General features: G+C 50.1%; 1 protein-coding gene and 1 long non-coding RNA gene across 2 annotated transcripts in view; both read left to right on the top strand.

The window, feature by feature from the left end:
- ADAM12 (ADAM metallopeptidase domain 12) overlaps positions 1 to 14729 on the top strand; it is a 347118-nt gene that overhangs the window by 164192 nt on the left and 168197 nt on the right. The gene's annotated exons all lie outside the window — the stretch shown is intronic.
- On the top strand, positions 8558 to 11323 carry LOC122232014. Its single transcript, XR_006209327.1, has 3 exons — positions 8558 to 8652; positions 9143 to 9225; positions 10976 to 11323. It is a non-coding gene; the product is annotated as an uncharacterized LOC122232014 (long non-coding RNA).

Here is a 14729-nt window from a genome sequence, read left to right as displayed (position 1 = left end):
GGGTGGCTCAGTCGGGTGAGCATCTGACTTCGGCTCAGGTCATGATCTCACGGTCTGTGAGTTCGAGCCCGGTGTCGAGCTCTGTGCTGACAACTCAGAGCCTGGAACCTGCTTTGGATTCTGTGTCTCCCTCTCTCTCTGCCCCTCCCCTGCTCATGCTCTGTCTCTGTCCTACGAAAAGGAATAAACATGAAAAAAAACTTTTAAAGAAAGATGTCACAGGGCAAGAACCGTTCGGCTAAGAGGTTTTCAAGTTGCCATTTACCATGGCACCTTTAAAAGGAACCAAGACAAAAGTTTACCCATAATTCCCTTGCATTCTACTATCTGCAGCGCGTGGAATGAAAGCGTCTCGCGTGGAGACATGTTTTTCTTTAGGGTGGTTTGAAGATTGTCAATTTGACCTTCGGGAAAACGTTAGGACGACATCTCAGAGACACCCAGGTATGCGAACCCCCAGTCACTTGGGGACCTTATACAACTTGAAGCCACTTGAATTCTGCAGACACTCCAAGATGATGAGAATTCTGTGGAAGCAAAGTACTTCTTGCCTGTTGGCCCCAGCCAAATTGGACCGTTGCGAGTGGCTTGTATTTTTAGTTGAAGCTTTTGCTTTGGAGTTCAGCTGCAATTTCACTCTCGTTGTCGTCTTAAATCTGTAATTTTGAGAGAAAGTTTTTAAAAATATCTTCTCTCCACGCTAGTAATTATTCGGACTGGGGAACGACCTTTATTTCTCCTGGTTAAAAAAGACAGAGAAAGAGAGAAGAAGAAAGAGAGCACTTGGGGTTTTTTCAAGCCCTTGGATCACAGGGTGGGACACCTCAAAATGCAAAAGGAAGATTTGCAGACTTCGTAATGTCATTTGATAGTCATTAAATTTACACAAAATTACAGTTCAGTGAACTTAAGGGTGGGCCAAAAGGGGTAAAAGTGGCAATAGTCAGAAAGCCCCAAATCTGGAATCAATTAACTGAAAACAAATTAACCAACAATTATGGTAGGCCTTGTTTATTTTTCTAAAACTCTTGAAATAAAGCAAAATTCTCCACAGGTACTAATAACTGGAAACCCACGTGAGTGCATTTTAGAGCTGGATTTCTCCACATGGGGTAGATCTCTAGCCACCGCAAAACAAGAGCTCAACCAAGAAGTTTGGAGGTTGTGATTTACCATGTCGCATTCCAAGAGGGGACATATGTGGGAGGCCAGGAGATGCTTAGACAGCAGACGGATTGTTTGCTTTTCCACTGGACTGGATGAGTTCTGTCCTTACAAATCCAGAGGACCATCCCCCCACCCCTTCTCCCAGATGTCCTTTAGGTTAATTACGTAGTCGCTAAACCAGTGTAACACCACCCACCTGGCAGGGCTGGACCCAAGGCCCTGGTCCAAGGCTGGTCCAGCTCACAGAAGCAGTGCCCTCACTCCTGGTCTTCCCATCAGTGGTGTCCCCTTGGCCCTCTGGATCTTTACTGTTTCCCTCTCCTTTTCTGCACGGGGCTGTGAAGTCTTGACGTCTTGCTGATTTGCCATCATTCTTGCCCATTGTTACTGCCGCCATCGTACCTGGTTATTATGCTCAGGCTCTCAGTCTGCCCTAACATGCACAGACCTACGGTTATTCATCCCCCAGGGATGGCGTGAGAATGTACCACAAATTGGTACTTTGCTTAAAATAACAGAAATTTATTCTCATCGCTCTGGAGGCCAGAACTCTAAAATCAAGGGCTTCTGATTTCCGGTAGGGCCTCGCTCCCTCTGAAGGCTCTAGAGAAGCATCTTCGCTTGCCTCTGTCTCCTTAGAAGGACACCAGTCACTGGGTTAGGGCCCACCCTACTCCGACCTGACCTCATCTTCACTCGAGCCCATCCACAGAGACCCTGTTTTCAGATAAGATCACAATCACGAATACTGGGGTTCAGGGCTTCAACCTGTCTTTTTCAGGGGACACAACCGAACCCACAGCATCCACCATGTTCTTCTCTCTCAAATGCCCCTCTTCCTATCACTCTGTTGTTCAGAACCTTCTTGCCTATGGGAAAAATTCTGACTACTTTAGCCGGGTGATCATACTCTTCCCCAACCTGGCCAAGCCCACTTTTCCAGTCTTCCTTCCCATCATCCCCATTGGAGAGCCCTATGCCCTGCCCAGACTGATCTATTTATTGTCTCCAGAGCATTGCACATGCATTTGTAGTATCTGTGTCTTTGCTCACGGCATCCTTCCCTGCTGCCTTGAATGAACTACCTCCAATGCCCCCCTCCCCCATCCCGCCACATCGAAGTCCCAGCTGCTCTCCAAGGTCTGTCTCAAAGCCACACCCTGGGGTCTCTTTCTCTGGGGTCTTGAGGACTGCCACCCACTGGGAGATCCTTCTCTCTGAATTTTCTGAACCATTTAGAGCTTCTCACTTAGTGCTTCAATGATGCTGGTGTTGCTCTTACTGTAAATAGCCAATGTTCTCGGAGACCTCAGTCGGCATGGACCGAGCACTTTGCACACTTTATCTCATGTGAGTCCTGCAACAGTTCCACAAAGTACGTGTATGTCCCCACATTGTGGATTAAAACAGTGCAGCTTAGAGAGGTGAACACGTTGCCCAAGATCGTACAGACTCGTGAGAGGTGGAGCCAGGAGGCCCACCAAATTTTTCTGACTCCAGAGCCTCACTCTTGACCTTCACACCGGCTCCCACCGGTGCCAGTGACCTTCCCATGTGCTGGGTTTAATTTCTGTAATTAGAGCATGAGCTCTCTAGTGGTGATACTGCACCAGAAGTCTTTGGTGATTCACAAGGGATCCGATCTTATTTGAGGATCAACATGATGGTTCTTAGTAGGTTGCTCGGACTTTTCAAAAGACACAAGCTTTGGGTTAACTGAAGACCCAGGAGGTCCGGGCTCTCCCGGCCCCTCCAGCCCATCCGGTCCCTGCGAGCTGGCCTTCCTTTCAGCCAACACTTTGCACCTGTCCCATCTCACTGTGACTCAGCTTAGACCCCCTCGTGGAAGTGCCAATTAGCAGAATATCTTAATTAATAGAAGAACGAATATTAAGGAGTGTCTCATAGGCGACAGTGTTCCAATTACAAGTCCTGCTGTTGACGGATGGTGTGGGTCATGACGTGCGTGAAGACCTGAGCCATGTATCCTATGTGGCCCCGTCAAGTGCCTGCATTTAGTGCTAGGGTAGGGTTAGCGGAACTTCTGTTTTTATTAGTCAGTTGTTTGACCACAAAGTATTCCTAGATGGTCACTGCCTATGTTCGTTGACAGAACAAGCCTTAATTCTTGTTTCCATATCACGTACAATCTCCATTCGCTAGAAGAAGGGGAGTACACTTTATTTTGAAAGGATGCATTCCTGGGGTGCCCGGGTGGCTCAGTCGGTTACGTGTCCAACTCTTGGTTTCGGCTCAGGTCACCATCTCGCGGTTTGTGAGTTCGAGCCGCGCATCGGGTCCGCGCTGACAGTGCGGAGCCTGCTTGGGATTCTCTCTCTCCCCCTCTCACTCTCTCTGCCCCCACCCTGCTTGTGCTGTCTCTCTTTAAAATAAATATAAACTTAAAAAAAAAAAAAAGAATGCATCCCCATCATTTTGTTACCAGGAAATATTAGTGGCAGGTAGAGAGACACGTCATGCTAATTTTTTTGTATTTCATTTATAATTTAAGATACTGGGTTTTCTCTGATTTAGTGAAAAATAACTCATCAAAGTGCAAAAATGAAATGAGTCGGTTTAGATCTACCGGACACATATGCAACGTACCGTGTGCTGGGACTATATGAAGTGCCGGTACCTTCCCATAGACAGAGGGTCTTATGATACATGAGACGCGTGTCGCTGCTAACAGCCTGTGGGGCAGAGGTTTCCTGTGGTGAAGGGAAGGGCCCCTATGGCGGGGAAGGGGGGTGGGTAGGCGCAGGCAGGATTTAAATGCACCTCCCCCGCATCCAGTGGTGTGCCAGCGTGTCCAGTGGAAGCCAGAACAGGCTGTGAACTGGACAGTACATTAAGTCACCCGTAGTCATTAAAGAGATTGGCCAGCTGCCCTCGCACCTAAAACGACTCCCGCGAGACTCCCGCGAGAGCAGACCAGCTGGTTGGCGTCACCCTGACGTGGCTCATTTCCACCTGCAGAGTTTTCTCTGCTTGTCCGCACGGCCGTGGTGAGTGGGATGCTTTGCCAGTGTCACGGGACTGCCTCACTTTACTGACATCATCCGGGTCCTTGAAGTCACATTTTCATATGTTGGATCGAATCGTCCAGATTAACCGCCCCAAACCAAGCCTTCCTGCGCTCCGTCTGAGCATGTTGGGGTCCTCCGCCCGGCAAGGAGGTAGTTTTGTAGGTGAGACAGGACCGGACTTCTTCCTCGGGCAGGAAAGGACAAAAGCTCACTGTGCAAAGGGGCAGGCTCCCCTGAAGGAAAACTCCGGAACCTGCAGACCATCTCCTCCACCCTGCCTCCTTTGCTCTTTGATATCAGATCTCAGGCAATAAAGTGGGACGTATTTTTGATATACTGGGAAAAGTCATTTCTCCCCCTCTTGAAAAACGTGCTCCTCTTTTCTCGCCACAGCTGGGAGTTTTGAATGTGAATAAATCGCCAGGAATTTGGCAGCCACAGTATATTCACAAACACACATGAATTTTGGTGGGGTTTAAAGAAAATTAGAATTGAAAGAGCATATTGTCAGGTTGAAGCCCAGACGTACCTTGAGACAAAAAACGAGTTTGTTTCTAATGGGTTGTTCATTTGCTTTGCGAGGACGGATGCCAGGCGCTCGGCCCTAACGCGGGGGTGCGTGCAGCCCGGTGTGTGTGTGTGGTGGTGGTGGGGGGGGGGGGGGGGGACCCTGGTCTTCAGGCCCCAGAAACACGAGCAACGGGGATTCGTGTCCAGCCCAGAGGCTGTGCTTGTCCCGGCTGCAGACTTCGCCGCAGCAAACCAGATGGCACGCACTCCACTGCGAGAGCCAGTGAGATCCAGAACATCTGGCCCCTCGGCGGCTCCCTCACAGGCGCTGGGAACAGTCAGCGGCCCTTCCGGCCCTTCTCCTGGTCGTGTAGACTCTATCATCTGACACTTCGTTAGACCTCGCTCTGGAGGGGGTGACTTCGCAGCCGTGGCAGGGCTGAGAGAGAGTCTCTGAAACGTGTCTGTCGCTGGGCATCGTGGGGCCTCAGCCCTGTCGGGTCCCCGGTGGGTGGGCCCTGTGAGCGGGGGCTCGTCAGGGAGGGCTGCAGACCCACCGGAGCTGAACCCACTGTCCTCGTCCCGCTCTCCGTCTTGCTTTAGGGCTGGCCGGTCACGGGCCGGGATATCTCATTTGCATCGTTGTATTTCTCATGAACCAGCGAGGTCACATGTGAGCTGCACCAGCACCCCGAGGCCCCAGGGTCTTCTCTTCCTCGTCCGGTAGCTCACGGAAGGTGATGTCATCTCATGCTTGGCAGAGAACGTCGGGGCCTTCCAGGTGCCCCCCCTCTTCCTGGGCCAGTCAGGCTCCTCCCCACGTGTCTACAAGCTTCATCTCCTTGTTCAGCCCTGCTTGTCTCTCTGTCCGGAAGCCCTGCTGCCTTGGTTTGTGTGCCACCTGCGCAACAGTCCAAGGCCAGGCTACGTGTGCTGGGACCTGTCCTCTCCCTCCTGCAGGACTACCGTCCCACCCCCCACTCCCTCCAGCGTCACCAGGCGTCGGTTCTGTTCTAAGCAGCTCTTCGTGCTCTGAAACCCATCATCTTAGAAATGAAACTTCCCTTCACTTGACCTCCGTCTCAGCCATGGCTCCCATTTAGAGCCTAATGCCTGATTTGTCTCAATCCTTGATGATTCCTTTCCTCCTCTTCTCTTCCACCCCCATCGTTCTACCAAATCAGCTCTTAACTGGGTCGCTGCTGACCTCTGAGTAGTTAAATGAAAAAGTCAGTGCTCAGTCCTGACCTTTTTAAACCATGACTCAGAAACGCTTTCTTCACTTGGCTTCTTGGCTCACCATCTGCCCTTGTCACTGTCCTCAGCACGCCTGCTTGTTCTCCTGGCTTCCAGAACCCCTGAGGCGCAGGCACCCGACCTCAGTCTGCAGCCCCCAACCTCCTATTTTGTACCCTGGCTGCCTCGTGACCTCCTTCAGCTACCAGCTTGTACCCCCAGCTCGAAGCCGGTGGGTGGCTCTCAGGCTTCACGTCCAGGGACCTACTGGGCCTTTCCATTTGCACCAGGAAAACGCATCGCCACCTTCAAAGGCCCCAAACACAAGTCCTCATCTCTCGCGTCTTCTGCAGCTCGGTGGAAAGCAAGTCTATGTATTTAGTCATCAAAGCCGACATTCCAGGAACATCTCTGAGTTCTTTCTGTTCCCTTCACAAGGCGAATCCATCAGTCCGATCTTAAATATCCTATTACTGGGACCCACAACCTTCCCCTCGGTGGCACCACACCCTCCACCACCCACGATGCCATCCCCCGTGGCCTCTGCCCAGCCCAGCAGCCAGCACGAGCCTGAGAAAGACAAATCGACAACTCCCGGTGCCACGCCTCGCCCAGAGCAAACTCGAGTCCTGTCGTGGAGGTCCACGTAGCTCACTCTTCCTGTCCCTGGGGCAGTGTCCCTCCGTGAGAGCGGCTGTCCCCGATCCCACTGCATGAAAGAGCCGTTCTCCCGCCCCAGCCCGCGATCCCTTCGCCCTTCTGGCTCTCTTCGTCTCCGTAACACGCACCACCTTGTGCCACAGACAGGCTTCCTCTGATTATCTGGCTCCCCAGCTGCAGCGGAAACACCACGCAGACCGAGCGGTCGGTCACTTGTTTGTTCACGGCTGTATTCCCCGTGCCTAGGACATAGCAGACGCTCGGCGCATGGTTTTTACATGAAGGAACAAGTGTCCAAGCTCACCGATCGAACTTGCGTTGGGCACCAGGGGTGTGTAGATGCCAAATACAGCCAGGCAGGTCCTTCGTGCCGACCCAGGACACCTCTGTCCCGGGTGCTCAACAGGCCGGCCTTTCACAAGGCACTTGCCACACTGTGCTAGTTCTCGTCTGATCTTTCTGATGCTTCTCCTCAGACCCCTGGCTGATTTCCCTCCCTCTCCCAACAGCAGCAGGAAAACCGCGATCGCCCCCGGGATCCCCGCTCCCCGGTGTTGAACCTCCTCACAGCACATGGCCTGTAGCCTGCATCACCCAAACCCTCTGCTTCCCTTCCTGCTGCCCACGCCCGGCACGTGCTTCCTGAGCATGTGTCACATTCCAGATCCCGAGCTAAGCCTCAGGGATTCGAGAAAGGATGAGATGCTGCTGGCTTCCCGAGGACGCGCCGCTCGGATGTGTCGGCTTCATCTCTAACTCGGTGTGTCCAAGAGTCGCCTTGTCCCTTCCCGTCCCCCATACGCATCCTTCCCAACCAGCCCATCAACAGAGCATCTTCCGCCGTTCTCAGGTCTGTCTTTAGAAATAGGTCCTCGGGGGAGCGCCTGGGTGGCTCAGTCGGTTCAGAGTCAGACTTCGGCTCAGGTCCTGATCTCACGGTCTGTGAGTTCGAGCCCCACGCTGGGCTCTGTGCTGACAGCTCAGAGACTGGAACCTGCTTCGGATTCCCTGTCTCCCTCTCGCTCTGCCCCTCCCCTGCTCATGCTCTCGCTCTCAAAAATAAATAAACATTAAAAAAAATTTTTTTTTAAAAGAGAAAGAAATAGCTCCTCAACTATCCTTATCTGTCCTACACCCCTGCCTCCGCCCAGAAATATGCCCTTTTCGCCTCAGGCCTGGACAGCACAACACATTCCTACCCGTGTCTCTTCCTTCTGATCTTAAGGCTTCTATAGTTTCATCTAACCCAAGATGCTGAGTCAAACTCATCAGCCTGGCTTCCAAGGTTTCTACAGTCTGGCTGCCAGGCTCTGTCTGATTTTTTCCTCTGCCCTCCTAATCTCCCCCCTGAAACTCCTCAGCCTTCCATGATTGGCTAAGAACACAAGTCACCTCCCCGCCCTCCCCCACTGAAACGAAGCCAACTCTTTGTGGTTTTGCTAGTACTTTCTTCTTGTGTTTTTCCCTTGAACCGAAAGTTTTATAAAATTAAAATCCTCTTCCCCCCTCTCCCTTTAAAACACTTTGTAAGGAGCAACAGATGGTCTTTCCAGAACATACAGAAACTCACAGGTACACAGAGAAAAGCTTTAAGCACCTATAACCCACCCTCCGGTAACTCATTATAACCGAGCAATGACAATTAGCCATGGCTTGTGCCACACACCGTCTTTACTGAGCACGCACGTCTGAGGTATAGTAGTTATTGGAATTGATGAGTTCGTTCTCACACCGTTCTATCAACTGCAGTCCTCACTCACTTTTGTATCCCGCACGGCACCCGACACCACACTCCTGCTTAGAAAGGGCTCCGGTGGCTGTTGAACCAACCTGAGTTGGTCAGTAAGTGTGTGCTCACTGATCAAGTATGAACACATAAGGGAGGTCAAAGTACACATTCCAGAAGGTTCAAGACGTGACTCAAAAGAAATGTGCAGCGAGCATCGGTCCGAGGGGGGCGTGGCTCCTTCAGGAGGGAGGCCACAGGGCGGGGATGGGGACGGGCGGTTGAGGGACTGGCTTCGACGTAAAACCAGCGTTCGCCCTGCAGGTCAGTGCCCCCCCCCAACTTCAGGGGGTCATCTCTTCTACCTGATGAAACTGCTTGTAATTTATGAGCCCTCTACAGGCTAGCATCTGACTTGACAGAATCTGGTCCCTAATCAAGAGCAAATAGTAAATCCACCCAGGAGCATCCCCTCAAATGAGGGTCAAGCAGACATCTTCCATGAAGGGCCACAGAGTAAATACCTTAGGCTTTGCAGACCGTTCAGCCCCTGTCACTATTACTCGACTGGCATAGCACAGAGCTGCCGTCGGGAACGTGTAAATGGCTGTGTCCCTGTAAAGCTTTATTGACCAGAAACGGGCCCCTGAGTGGCAGATTGCTGGTCTCTGCCCTAGTTAGCCACATGAGTCCCGGGCAGCCTTGCCAGGCGGTGCTCTGCTTTGACTTGGAAAGTGCGCATGGCCGGCTTTTTGCCTTATTCCCAAGTTTTAGGTCATTGTTCTTAACGCTTTCCTGGACCTCCGTTTTTTAGATCCCAGTTCCCGGAAGTTTATCGCTTGTCAGTAGGGTAGTAAAAACGAAGAAGGATTTCCCAGGAGTCCAACAGTATGTAAGGTGGGTCCATATTTAATGCAGATTTTCCACACTATAGTCATGCAGCCTTAGCTTCAGATAACAGAGGGATCAGATTCCACATCCACGGCATAGGTGTTCAAGGACTACTTACTGGCAGAATTTCAGAGACAGATGAGGCCTGAATATCCTATTCAGACAAACGAAGCTCTCAAGATTTTCACATCGTTCTGTATCCCATAAGCATGTAAATGACTGCCGTGTGCAAGGGTGTTACTCAAATCAAACACAGAAAGTTACATGTACAACCAGAACCAGGGTCAGATTTTTTTCCTGAAACTTAGCGGGAGCAGTTTTGTTTCAACAAAACCACATTATTCGTTAGGTTGAGTCAATACTGTCCAATGGAGTATTCTTGGAGTATTCTTGGTGGTCTGCATGAGGCCAGAACATTCAACCTACTTCCAAAAGGAAAGAGTAGGCAAACTTTGCCGAAAGATTTACTGTAAGAGCGAAACTTTAGAAGTTACTCAACCTATAAATCTGTGTTGGTTGGGGTAAGAGCTATAAGCAAACGTTTATACCTTGTTTTATGCTTGTACGCATTTAAATATCATTAGAGTAAAAATAACGTGAGTCAACATCAGGGGTCATCTCTTAAAATTGGAGACTCTTTCTCTACGTGTGAGAAATACCGCAATCAGCTATGTGTTTTATCTGTCACTGGCTCAGCAAAATGACCTGAGTCTGTTTCCCGATAAATGGCGAGGTGTATGTCTCCTTCCCACCCCTTTGTCTTTGATTTGTCCCTGAAAACTTAAAACACTCCTTTCCAGTCTTCACACAGATGGGCCGACAGCCTCCGGAAAGCATTTTCTCGAGCGTGCGAGCCTCTTACTAGGCGTCTGCAACTTTTGGCAGAGGATTCTTCCTTGTTCGAAACTGGGTCACTCTGAGGTTCCGTTTAACATTTGCTCTCATGGCACTCTGCATCCGCAGACTTTTTTTTTTTTTAATCTTCTTCTGATAAGCACCTCGTGCACTTATGAAATAGTATTCTCCTCCTCTCACAAATGTAAATTCTCCAGGAAGAGAAGCACTGATTTTAAGGCATCTCAGGCCGTGCAACAGCACAATCCACCCCCGATGCCCCACCCCACCCCCACTTCCAGATCAGTCCTTCCACACTGGCTTCCCATTTCTGGCATCTCCCACAGGCCTAAGATATGTTAATGCCATCGTCGTGCCTTCGTCTTTTGAAAGAATCTGTCCCTTCTCTGGGTTTCATGACCGAGTTTTGTCCCGAGCGTCTAGTTTTATCGTGCGCGGTCAATAGATGTGGCGAGTGCATTTTCCTGCTGAAATGAAGCCATGGTAGGAATCAGGTAGGTACGTCCTTCATTGCTGTCAGAGTAACAGCGACTTTGCAAATGAATGGAAATCGTCAGACTGGTTACCTGAGTTCCTTGCCTCCTGGAATCATTTACTGGATCGTGTAGACAGTGTATCTTCTGCCTTCCTTTTGTTTTCTTTTCTTTCTTTCTTTTTTTTTTTTTTTACAGTAAACTATTACAGTAAATCCTTCAGCAAAGTTTGCCTACTGTTTCCTTTTGGAAGTAGGTTGAATGTTCTTGCCTCTTGCAGAGCTACGTGGGGCAAACCCATAGCTCTAGATCAGTAAAGTTAACGCTGTTTGAGCAGGACCGGATAGTCACGTGCTGAAATGGGCCTTTGTCATATGGAGCAAATCGCCGCTGGACTCCTTGCTTCAATCGGATTTTTTTTTTTTAAGGTTTCACGACCACGTCAGAAGTCACAGGATCAACAGCTGGAGGAGGGCATTTTAAAAACTCCTCCAAGGGGGATCACATCTATTGAAGTGCAAAATGGAGGTTTGAGACAGGAAAGTAACAAGTGAATGAGACGGGAATAGACAGCTATTGATTAGTAGCATTGACTCCCTTGTCATGCTTTGCTTGGAATCCTGATAATCTTCTTTGCCTCTGATAAGTGGCCACTGGCTCTACCAAGTAGTAACGGAAGATATATCAGATGCACAAATGTATTTGTTACCTTAACAGGATGTAAGCCCCTTGAACGTAAAACTGGTGTCCGCCCAGAACAGGGTACCTCGTGCAGAGTGGGGCTCATCCTGTGTCTGTTAATAATAATAATAACTGTCATTTATTGGGTTGCCCTTTCTCGTGTGTTCCTGGCCCTTTTCTAAGTCCCTTGCATATATCAACTCATGTAATCCTCATAGGGACCACAAAAAGATTGCCTTTCTCTTTAAAATGAAAAAAGCAAGACACAGAGAGGTTATTCAACTTTCCCAGAGACACACAGCTTGTCGTTAGCAGATCCAAGGTTTAAACCCAGGCAGCGGGCCCCCACTGCCCCCAGCTCAGTCTTCTCCGACTCAGTGTTGCTCACACCAGAGCATCAACGTCGGGAACCCTTGTGTGCTTCCTCTCCTTCCTCACCCACCCCTCCACTCCACCTCCCTTCCCCCAGCATACATCACACAGTGGGCACGTGGGTGGTTTTTGCTAAGTGAATGAGCTGGGTAGGACGTGAAAGTGGACACACCACATTTCAGTGGGCAGAGCATCCATGCCAGTGAGGATCAGCTGCGGGGGGGGGGGGGGGGGAGGCGAGACCCAGGTCCTCAGTGCCCGCCTGGCACGGCCGCTGCTCTCATAGGCCCTTTGGAGCTGGCAGCCCGACTCAGAATGCCGTGCCTTTAGCGGCCATCTGATGAAGACAGAGGAAAGCCTATAGGATACTCAGAGCTGAGTGGGAGCGTGTGCCTGAAATACAGAGTGAAACGAGCCAGCATGCAGTGCAGGCAGTCAGAGGAGGGGAATCACCATGATGCCACCTTCAGGAAGGTTCTGCAGCTGTGCCAGCCTAACCAGTGGGCTCTGCAGCAGGCCTGCCATGGGTAGGTTCCAGTGCCACTGGGCATTAGCCACGTGGCCTAGGACAGAGAGCCCCATGTGTCCTCACTTTGTCAACCCTAAAGGGGGAATGAGTATAGTGTGTACCCCATAGGCTATTGAGAGGAGTAAATGGGTAACGCATGTGTAGCCCATGCCTGGCTCATAGCACTTGAAAAATAGTCATAATATTTGGTGGTATTAGTAGAGTAGGACAGACGTGGTTATGGCTGCGGATGTCACAATGGGAAAATTAGGATCACAGAAAGGATAAGGAAGACCGTGGGTGCAGACTGACTCTGGCTATTGAGGCTGCTCAGATTCTGCCCCACCTTGTCCTTCTGGCCTCAGTTGCACCTTCCACTGTGGACCTTGTGCTTCATCCCAACCGAGCACCCCTCGTTCCTTGAATGCTCTGTGCTCTTTCCTGCTTCATTTCCTTGGTGTGTGCCATTCCCACTCACTCTTCTACACTAGTGGGTTCTCCATCATGACTCTTCTCCATGGCATTTGGTCTGTGGAGCCTTCCCAAATTCCTGGAGTAAGTCCAGGGGCTCCCTCCTTAGTGTTCCTAAAGCACCCCCTGCGTTTTCATGTGTGTCTCCCTGCTGTAGACTGCAGGCTTCTTGAGGACAGGGACCTTTGTGCAACTTGGGCTCACACTGCACCTGGTTCATAGAGCATGTACATGTACGAATGGGTGGATGAGAAATGGATAGATGATGGATGGTTGGATGAGGGATGGATGGATGGATGGTTGGATGGATGGATGAGGGATGGATGGATAGATATTTGGATGGTGGATGGATGGTTGGATGGATGAGGGATGAATGGATGGATGGATGGATGGATGGATGGATGGATGGAGGATAGAAGATAAATGGATGGATGGATGGTTGGATGGATGGATGGATGGGTGAGGGATGGATGGATAGTTGGATGGTGGATGGATGGTTGGGTGGATGGAGGATGGATGATGGATGGATGGATGGATGGGTAGATGAATGGATGGATGGATGAATGAGGGATGGATGGATGGATGGATGGATGGAAGATAGGAGATGGATGGTTAAATGATGGATGAGCAGATGAGGGATGGATAGATGATGGATGGGTGATAGATAGGTGGTGGATGGAATAGAGATGAAAACTCAAGTATTGAACAAAGGAACCCAAAGATGGAATGAGAGATTAAAAGGTATATAAAGACATGTCATGGGATCAAATATAAGAGAAGTACTTCCATACACAGAAGATGCTTATGACTGCTTAAGCTCCCTGAAATAGAAGTTGGAAAATAAGAATGTTTTTTAGTACCAAACTGTAAGGTCACACCCAGGCAAGGCCTGGGCAGTCTTCTTCCCAGAAGAATTCCTGACACATAATACATCTAAAGTAACCCTAAATGACAGACGGGTGGACATACTGACGTGTTGATGCCCCACCCAGCAAGTTTGGATGAGAAGGAGTTTCAATACGCATTTTGTTGTGTGCAGCAATATGAGATCACCCTGAATCCTGAAGACTTTTTCAGCAGTGATGCAGCCAAGAAAATTTGGGCACGCTTAGTGATATATATGGTGTCTAACAAAGGTCCACAGAAGAGGGCCTTGATTTGGGCTGTAAACTTAGACTAGAATTCCACTTTTGGCTCTTGGAATCTGACTCCAACATATTTTTCCTTATGAGCCAGATTGGTCAGGGAAAAGAAACCACTTGTGTCAGGAGAAAGAAGAGGACAGAGAAGACTGAGAACAGATCACAGTGTTCATCTAATAGCTTTTGCTACGTGGGGCCAGCCAAGCTCTACTCACTGGCCCCTTCCTAGTCTGGTGTGTCCAGTGACACCAGTCTCAGAACCTTAAACTCCTCTGTGGAGACCTGACCCACCTTCCTTAGATGCCTAAGCAGAGCTGAGCAGTCTCTGAGTTAAATCAGATGGATGCTTCTCCTCGGATGCTTGCCCTGCTCACCTGGCTGCCCCAGCCGTTACGGGGAGTGACGGGCTTTGAGGACGCTATCCGCTGGACCCAGGTACAGTGCAACTGCTGCATGAACATTTACTCTGGCCCTAGAGGAGCAGGAAGTGAGGGGTCTTCAAAGCACCTGTAACCAGCTCCAGCAAGAACTTAAAACCCATGACACTGGTAGGTGTGCGACATCTGGCTTATTCCCGCCTGCTGCCCTCATTTGTGTGCCTGGAGCAGCTCCCCTCCTACAGATGGTCTCTTTGAAGTCACTTTGAAATGGCTGAGGGCTAGTGGCTTTGCCACTGCCCTCAAGAGCCAGAAGAGGGTTGCCTCAGGGGTACAGTCTCTGGCCAGGGCCTTCCTGCAGGAGGTCCCTCAGGCACCTGCCACAGGCTCTGTGTACAGAAGGGTATACAGCCACTGGCTGAGCCCCTGAATGCCTTCTGGTTTCCTTGGCTTTCAAAGGAGCTAGAAGGAAGGTCAAGATCATTTACAGAAGTGCCCCCAAGCAGCAAAAAGACACTTGATATTTCATTTACAGACTTAAATTTGTTTTTTTGTTTCATTTCCTTCTCGGGTGGGGGGAGCTGAAAAAAAGGAGAAGGAATTAGAACAATAAAGTCATGTAGAGACTATC

Source organism: Panthera tigris, chromosome D2 (assembly GCF_018350195.1).
Source record: "Panthera tigris isolate Pti1 chromosome D2, P.tigris_Pti1_mat1.1, whole genome shotgun sequence".
Taxonomy (NCBI): domain Eukaryota; kingdom Metazoa; phylum Chordata; class Mammalia; order Carnivora; family Felidae; genus Panthera; species Panthera tigris.
The sequence above is the reverse complement of the archived record's forward strand: the minus strand, read 5'-3'. Positions and strand labels throughout refer to the sequence as shown.